Source organism: Rhinopithecus roxellana, chromosome 3 (assembly GCF_007565055.1).
Source record: "Rhinopithecus roxellana isolate Shanxi Qingling chromosome 3, ASM756505v1, whole genome shotgun sequence".
Taxonomy (NCBI): domain Eukaryota; kingdom Metazoa; phylum Chordata; class Mammalia; order Primates; family Cercopithecidae; genus Rhinopithecus; species Rhinopithecus roxellana.
In genome coordinates, this window is record NC_044551.1 from 23,657,959 (window position 1) to 23,667,233 (window position 9,275).

The 9,275-nt window shown below is 36.9% G+C and overlaps 1 pseudogene; it reads left to right on the top strand.

Moving 5' to 3' along the window:
- The first annotated feature begins 7,842 nt into the window (after positions 1–7,842).
- Positions 7,843–8,738, top strand: LOC104658607 (annotated as a pseudogene).
- The last annotated feature ends 537 nt before the right edge of the window (positions 8,739–9,275 follow it).

The following is a 9,275-nucleotide window of genomic DNA, read 5'->3' on the forward strand; positions in this document are numbered from 1 at the left end:
GACCAGGCAGATCCCAACTTGGAGAATCTTCCTGAGCAGACAGTTTAAGAAGATGCAGTGCAAAGGAAGATCCTGGTTTCTAAATATACATTTAGTTACTGGGCTGTGAGGTCAGAAATAAATGGACCATGGTGAGAGAATACAATAAAAGAAATTTGAGGAGGTAACCGGAAACACTTTCCCAACTACTCAGATCTGCATGAAACAGACCTGAAACTTGCAAGTTGGTTCTTGTTATATGTAAAATGTTTATTTAGAAACAGAATACTTGTTCCCCAGTGCCACAAATAAGTAGCACTCAAACATAAATTTAATTCTCTCAGCAAGGCAATCTTTACTTTCTGCAGAAAGGGTGCTCATCACAGATGGAACAATGGCGAGAACATATCTGAACAAAGGAGGGAAATAATTTTTATTTCTTACGCAGTTTGTCCTTGCTAATGTATCCTGTCTCCACTGGCTGGAGCTAGACCACACAATCTAAACTAAAACCCAACTGGCTAATAATTTAAAACTTTTCTAAATAGGTAAAGGCAATAGACAGACAAAGGAAAAGAGGAAGTTGCTTCCTAAAGGACTTAAAAGAGTAATAATATTCCTAAATAAGGAAGGGGCGTAGGCTGCAATCTGGGACATGCCTGTGAGCATGTCTGGCATAGATATCTTGGTTAAAGTACAAGGACATAGAATGTACTACGTGCCTGTGAGCATGTCTAGCATAAAATTAGTTTTTAAAAGAAACTATTATTTCTAACACTTATGATTTATTCTTTAACAAGAAGGGAAACGTTGAAGAGGAACTTTTGTTTTCTACAGTTCTGAATAGGGCCATCTTTTGGAACAAACCCTAGGGAAAAAGCATGTTTCTTTGACACTGGAAAATTTACTTTGTGTAATGTTTGCTGGAAGTTTGCCTAAGCATTTATAGCGCTTTGTCCTTTCTCTCCATCAGAATTTTTGGTAGCCTTAGAAAGGTAAAATTTAAATACATTAGACCAGAGAATATAGTTTATTATTAAGGATACCTCAAGTTATTCTTCTTTAATGTTCTCCTACTGTTTTTATTCCTTCTCTCTCTTTTATTTCTTTTCTCTACTTCTGTTGAAGTATATATTAAGGAAAACTATTCAAACTGTTCTTCAGTCTTTAGGATACCACTCTCTTCCTTGTGAGGATTGAATACATATTTTTGTCCAAATAATTAATTGAATAAGAACTGGCATATTTTATGGTACTAAAGACTGAGTAGATGCTCAAAGAAATAGAACTCTGGACCTACTGCTCAGATAGTCACTAAACAGTTTTGTGTTTAGTGAAAATTGGAGGACATTGTGGTGAGTGAAAAAAGCCAGGCACTGAAAGGCAAATATTGCATGTTCTCACTCATATTTGGGAGCTAAAATATTTGATTTTCTGAAGGTAGAGAGTGGAATGATGGTTATCACAGTGTCAGAAGTAGTGGGGAGAGGAGGATAAGATGGAGTTCGTTAATGGGTGCAAAAATACAGCTAGGCAGTAGGAATAAGATCTGATGTTTGGTAGTGCAATAGGATGACTCGAGTTAACAATAATTTATTGCATAGTTCAAAATGACTAGGGAAGTTGGTTTGGGATATTCCCAACACAAAGAAATGATACATGTTTGAGATGATGGATATCTCAATTACCCTGATTTGATGATTACACATTAGATGCTTTTATCAAAATATCACATGTACCCGATACATATGTACAACTATTTATATACCCGTAAAAATTAAAGAAAATTAGGCAGGCTGCATGTATTAGAGCTTGAGGCATACTGCAGCAGGCCCATCCTATCTAGAGTATATCCCTGTTATTCTCTTGTTCCCTTAATTAATGAGTGGGTACATTTTGTAGGTACATTTTTTATTCTTTAAAAATATTTTACATTAATATTTTATTTTATGAGAGTTCATCACAGTTGGTATAAATTAAAATTAAAAATTTTACATTACCTTGGTATAATAAAATTTCCCACAAATGATTTTTGTAATGCATCTTTTACTTTTTGATTTCTAAAATTAGCATACAGTATTTTATTCTGTTACTCTTTAGCTTCTATTCTCAAATTTTACTTCTTATTTTCTGTACTCTGTGTTTAAGAAAAATTTTTAATACTCTGAATTTTGCTCTGAATACAATTTTAGCATTTTCATTGTTTTTAACATTTATTCTCTAATTTCAGTTTTGCTACAGGAGTTATTGAATAGAATAACCTAACATTTTATTTTATTGTTTCAATTTGTTTTCATTTTTCTTCTGTCTTCTTAGCAAGCTTCTCATGTTCAGTGACTCAATTGTCCTAAGTTTTTTTTTTTTTTTTCCAACTTTTAAGTTCAGGGGTACATATGCAGATTCGTTATACAGGTGAACTTGTGTCATGGGGGCTTGTTGTAAAGATTATTTCATCACCCAAGTATTGAGCCTAGTACCCATTAGTTATTATTCCTGATCCTCTCCCTCCTCCCAGCCTCCACCCTCAAATGGGCTCCAGTGTTTGTTGTTCCCCCTCTTTATGTCCATCTGTTCTCATCATTTAGCTCCCACTTATAAGTGAGAACATGCAGTATTTGGTTTTCTGTTCCTGCATTAGTTTGCTGAGCATAATGGCCTCCAGCTCCAGCTATGTTACTGCAAACATTCCTGCAAAGAATATAATCTCTCTTTTTTAATGGCTGCATAGTATTCCATGGTATAGATGTACTACATTTTCTTTTCTTTTTTTTTCCTTTAGCTTTTATGTTCTGGGGCACATGTGAAGGCTGTGCAGGTTTGTTACATAGGTAAACATGTGCCATGGTGGTTTGCTGTACAGATCAACCCATCACCTAGGTATTAAGCCCAGCATCCATTAGCTATTCTTTCTGATGCTCTTCCTCCCCACTCCATGCTCCCAAAAGGCCCCTGGTGTGTGTTGTTCCCCTTCATGTGTTCTCATTGTTTAGCTCCAACTTATAAGTGAGAGCATGTGGTGTTTGGTTTTCTGTTCTGGCATTAGTTTGCTGAGGATAATGGCTTCCAGCTCCATCCATGTCCCTGCAAAGGACATAATCTTGTTCCTTTTTATGGCTGCATAGTATTCCATGGTGTATGTGTACCTACCACATTTTCTTTATCCAGTCTATCATTGATGAGCATTTGGGTTGATTCCATGTCTTTGCCATTATGAATACTGCTGCAGTGAACATACGTGTGCATGTATCTTTATAATACATTAATTTCTATTCTTTTGGGTATATGTCCACTAATGGGATTACTGGGTATCAAATACCAAAGGCAGAAAATAGTAATTCTGCCTTTAGGTCTTTGAGGAATCACCACACCATGTAATAGTTGAACAACAACATTCAACAATGGTTGAACTAATTTACACTCCCAACAGTGTAAAAGCATTTCTTTTTCTCCACAACCTTGCCAGCATCTGTTTTTTCTAGACTTTTTCATATTCACTATTCTGACTGTCATGAGATTGTATCTCATTGTAGCTTTGAATTGCATTTCTCTAGTGATCAGTAATGTTGAACATTTTTCATATGTTTGTTGGCCACATACATACCTTCTTTTGAGAAGTGTCCGTTCATGTCCTTTGTCCACTTTTTAATGGGGTTGTTTGTTTTTTTCTAGTAAATTTGTTTAAGTTCCTTGTAGACTCTGGATATTAGATCTTTGTCAGATGACTAGATTGCAAAAACTTTACCCCATCTCCTGTAGGTTGTTCACTCTCATGATAGTTTCTTTTGCTGTGCAGAAGCTCTTTGGTTTAATTATATCTCATATATCAATATTTACTTTTGTTGCAATTGCTTCTGGGGTTTTCATTATGAAATCTTTGCTGTGCCTGTTTCCTGAATGGTATTATCTAGATTTTCTTCCGGGTTTTTGCAGTTTTGGATTTTACATTTAAGTCTGCTATCCATCTTGAGTTGATTTTTGTGTAAGGTGTAAGGAAGTGGTCCAGTTTTAATTTTCTGTATATGGATAGCCAGTTCTCCCAGCACCACTTATTAAATAGGGAATCCTTTTCCCATTGCTTGTTTTTGTCAGGTTTATCGAAGATCAGTTGTACCACTTTTTCTTTCTCCAGTCTACCACTAGTGGACATTTAGGCTGATTCCATATCTTTGCTATTGTGAATAGTGTTACAATGAACATATGTGTGCAAATTTATGATAGAACAATTTATATTTTTTTGGATATATACGCAGTAATAGGATTGCTGGATTGAATGGTATTTATGTTTTTTTAGGTCTTTGAGGAATCTACACACTCTTCCATAATGGTTGAACTAATTTACTCTCCCACTAACAATATATAAGCATTCTTTTTTCTCCAAAACCTCCCCAGCATCGTTTACTTTTTTACTTTTTAATGATAGCCATTCTGACTTGTGTGAGATGGTATCTAATTGTGGTTTTGAGTTGGACTTCTCTAATGACCAGTGATGTTGAGATTTTTTTCATATGCTTGTTGGCTGCATGTATATCTTCTTTTGAAAAGTGTCTCTTTATGTCCTTTGCCCATTTTTAACGGGGTTGTTTTTTCTTGTAAATTTGTTTAAGTTTCTTATAGATGCTGGATAATAGACTTTTGTCAGATGCATGGTTTGCAAAAATTTTCTTCCATTCTGTAGATTATCTCTTCACTCTGTTGATCATTTTATTTGCTGTGCAGAAGCTCTTTAGTTAACTAGATCTCATTTGTCAATTTTTGCTTTTGTTGCAATTGCTTTTGGCGTCTTTGTCATGAAATCTTTTCCATTCTTATGTCTAGAATGGTATTGCCTATCAAAGAAATCAGAGATGACACAAACAAATGGAAAAACATTCCATGCTCATGGATAAGAAGAATCAATATTAAAATGGCCATATTGCCCAAAGTAATTCATAGATTCAATGCTATTCTTATTAAACTACCAATGACGTTTACCACAGAACTAGAAAAAAACTATTTTAAAATTCATATGGAACTGAAAAAGAGCCCGAATAGTCAAGGCAATTATAAGCAAAATGAACAAAGCTGGAGGCATCACGATACCCCAATTCAAAATATATTACAGGAATACAGTAAATAAAACAGCATGATACTGGTACAAAAACAGACACATGGACCAATGGAACAGATAGAGAACCCAGAAATAAGGCCATACATCTTTAGTTATTGGACCTTCAACAAACCTGACAAAAATAAGCAAGGGGGAAAGGACTCCCTATTCAATAAATGGTGCTGGGATATCTGGCTAGCCATGTGCAGAAAATTGAAACTGGACCCCTTCCTTATGCCAGATACAAAAATTAACTCAGGATGGATTAAATACTTAAATGTAAACCCCCCAAAACTATAAAAACCCTGAAAGACAACCTAGGCAATACCATTATGTCCTAAGTTTTAATTTTACAGCTGCCTCCAATGTAGATTTGTTGTTACGTTGTGGCTTTAGAATTCCTGAAAATCTTTAACACACCCATCTTCCTCTTCATCTTATTTTGTTACTTTTCATTTCAATATTTTCTCTTTATATATTCTTTTTCCGATTTTATAAAGGCCAAGTCTTCTTTTACTCTTTCTAGAATGTCAATAAGTTCCAAAAATTTTCTTTTAGATACTTCTGTAATACGTTTTCTAAAACCCTTCTTTGATCCTACAGAAGGCAGTTTATTTTGCTTTACATTAATTTTTCCCCATATCTCATTTTCAGTTTTTGTTTACCTTTTTGCATTTTTGAATAGATAAAATAGACCCAGACTTTTTCATTTTAATGAGAGTTGTGATTCTTTGCTTAAATCTGCAAGTGGAGGTTGTATTAATGGGCAGATTCCATTATATTTCTAGTTATTACAAGAATTTAATCTCTTTTCCATTGTCTATTGAATCTTCTTTCTAGTTCTTCTTTATGGTACTCTAAACTGATGTCTATATGTTACTTAATTCCAGAATATGCTATTACAAGTGCTCCTCTTTTCTGCTTCCCTTTATAGTGCTTAAATTGTAGGCACTGCAATCCTTAAAATTTTATTGCTTCACTGCTAGTTTCCCCTTATCTTCTACTTAAGCATTGTCTGAAATTTGGGGTGTCTTCCAGGTGACACAATCCTCTAGACCTGCCTTCTTCAAACAGCCCAGCTGTAGCTCATTTCCAACCATATCCAAACCAACAGGGGTGGAGGTCTATGGGTCCAACAGGAAGTATACACCTGTAGCCCACACATTTCCCTGTAAAACATGCAAGAGGAACCTGGACCCTCACTAACAGTTGTTCTCTCCTTTTTTTTATGTTTTATAGTAGCTGTCTGAAGAGGTGTTAGATAATGCCTCATTATGGTTTTGATTTGCATTTCCCTTATGATTATTGATGCTGAGCATCTCATCATATACCTGTGGGCCATTCGTATGTCTTCTTTAGGGAAATGTTTGTTCAAGTATTTTGTTATTTTGTAATCAGGGTTTCTGCTATTGTATTGCATTATTTTTCCTTTTTGCTATTTGAGTTGAAGGAGTTCCTTACATATTTGGGATATTAACTCCTTATCAGATGTATGGTTCACAAGTATTTTCTTCTATTCCATAGGTTGCCTTTTACTCTGATTAAAAACTTTTAGTTTGGTGTAGTCCCACTTGTGTATTTTTGCTTTCTTTTTTTTTTTTTTTTTTTTTTTGGCTGTGGTTTTTGTGACATAGCCAAGAAATCATCACTAAGAGCAATGTCATGAGGGTTTCCCGCTGTTTTCTCCTAGGAATTTTGTAGTTTCAGGTCTTACACTGAACCCATTTTGACTTGATTTTTGTGTATGATATAAAGTAAGAGTCCAATTTTATTCTTTTTCCAAATTCCGCTGATTAAAGAGATTATCATTTCCATATTATGTATTCTTGGCACCCTTGTCAAAGATCAGTTGACTGTTTATATGTGGATATATGTGGTGTATGCTCAGATTTGCTTCTCAGCTCTCTATTCTGTTCCATTGGTCTATATATCTGTCTTATACCAGTATCATACTGTTTTATTTACTTTAGTTTTATAATGCATTTTGAAATCAGAAAATGTTATGCCTCTAGCTTTCTTTTCTCAAGACCATTTTGGCAATTTGGGTCTTTTGTGGTTTCATATTAATTTTTGAATTTTTTCTGTTTCTGAAAAAAACTGCCATTGGGATATCGATAATGATTGCACTGAATCTGTAAATCATATTGGGTAATATGGATATTTTAACAATGTTGAATTTTGCAGTCAATAATTAACACAGGACATATTTTTGTTTATTTGTGTGTATTTTAATTTTATTCATATTTAATTGTCTTTAATGTATTTCAGCTCCTTAGTTTATTTCTTAGTATTTTATTTTTATATCATTGTAAATGGGCTTGTTTTCTTAATTGCCTGATTTTTATGTGTTGATTTTGTATGATCCAACATTTTTTACTTTGATTTCTAATTTTACGCTTTTTATATTTTGAGTGTGTATGTGAAATCTTTAGGATTTTATACAGATAAGATCATGCCATATGCAAACAGAGTTAATTTTATTGCTTCCTTTCTGATTTCTAGACTTTTTATTTCTTTGTCATCCCTGATTGCTCTGGCTAGGACTTTCAGTACTATGTTGCAAGAGTAGGCATCCTGGTCTTATTCCTGATCCTAGAGGGAAAGCTTTCAACTTTTCACCATTGTGAAAAATATTAACTGTGTTTTTTTTTCATATGTGACCTGTATCATGTTGAGGTTATTTTCTTCTGTTTTGTTGAGAGTTTTTATTATGAAAAAGTGTTGAAATTTGTGTCTTTCATGCTCACAGAAGGAGATGGGTGTTGTGAGTGGTGGTGGGCTACACAGACTGTGTGGTGCAAGTTTTCTGCTGGGAGGAGCTAGGAGAGGGTCCTGAACATCTGGCCGGGCAGCTGGCATCCCTCAAGAAATGGATGCTGGAGGGTCAGGTGGACAGCCTGTCAGTGACTCTGGGGCCGCTGGGTGTTCCTGAACTGATGGTGTCTTAGCCAGGCTGTGCTTATGCAATTCTACTGTGTACGTGGAAAAAGGACACAGGGTCCTCTCCTGCCTCTGAAGGGGTCATGGATGGTAGTAGGGAGGCCCCAGCTGCCCGAGATGTGGTGCTGCACCAGACATCTGGCTGTATCCACAACGAGAATGTCCCCACTCACATAATTGGCAACAACTCTCAAGGCCATGGCACTGAGAGTGTTGGCTCTGGCATCTTTGCCGTGAGCACACTGGATGGGGTGCTGAAGCTCATGGAGGAAGCAGACAGGCTGCTGTGGTCAGTGTGGGTGGATCACCAGCTTTTCGCCCTGGAGAAATTGGATGTCACCGGCAACGGGCATGAGGAGGTAGTCACATGTGCCTGGGATGGACAGACATATGTTATTGATCACAACTGCACCGTCGTCTGCTTCCAAGTGGATGAAAATATCTGTGCCTTCTGTGCAGGTCTGTACGCCTGCAGGGGGATGCAACAGCTCCTGTCTCGTATATGTCACTTTCAACCAGAAGATTTATATGTACTGGGAGGTGCAGTTGGAGTGGATAGAGTCTACCAATCTTCTGAACAACTGGAGACCAGGCCCGAGTACCACAGGCTGCTGCAGGAGCTGGGTGTGGATCCTGACAACCTCCCTGTGGCTCATGCCCTGCTTCACCAAACTCTCTACCATCCGACCAACCATCACAGTGTGTTCCCTCAAGCCTCCAGGATCCCACCTAGCTGTACTTGCCTCATAGCTGATGAAGGATTCTTCTGAACCCCTACCCTACCCCGTCAAGGTATCTGTGATATTGGCAGGATAGGGAATATACATTACAGAAGTGCAGGATTTGACACTGGGCATGAAAGATGGCAGCAGCCCTAGGGTGACCACAAGCTATACACCTCACTGTCTTTTTGATGAAAGAAGAGACAAGTTGACCCTCTGCCCATTTTCTTGTGGACCTCACCCTTCACACCAGCAAGGTCATAGGACCCTGGCCTTCTTCCAAATCATCTGGGACATGTCCTGCTCCCCACTTGCACTGTGTAGGAAACAGAGACTTGTTTGTGTGGCCCCAATACCCATAAGGAAGCCAGGCTTTAGGCCCATCTTAAGCTCTGTCTTTCATGACACAATTCCAAGTTCTTGATATTAGTAATTGTTAAAGGAATAGCAAATTGTTTTGTTTTGAGGGCTCTTTCAGCACAATCTACAGTCTGGTCTTACCCATGTTCCTAGCAAACCTGAGATGACTTTCCTCCATTTACCAAAGC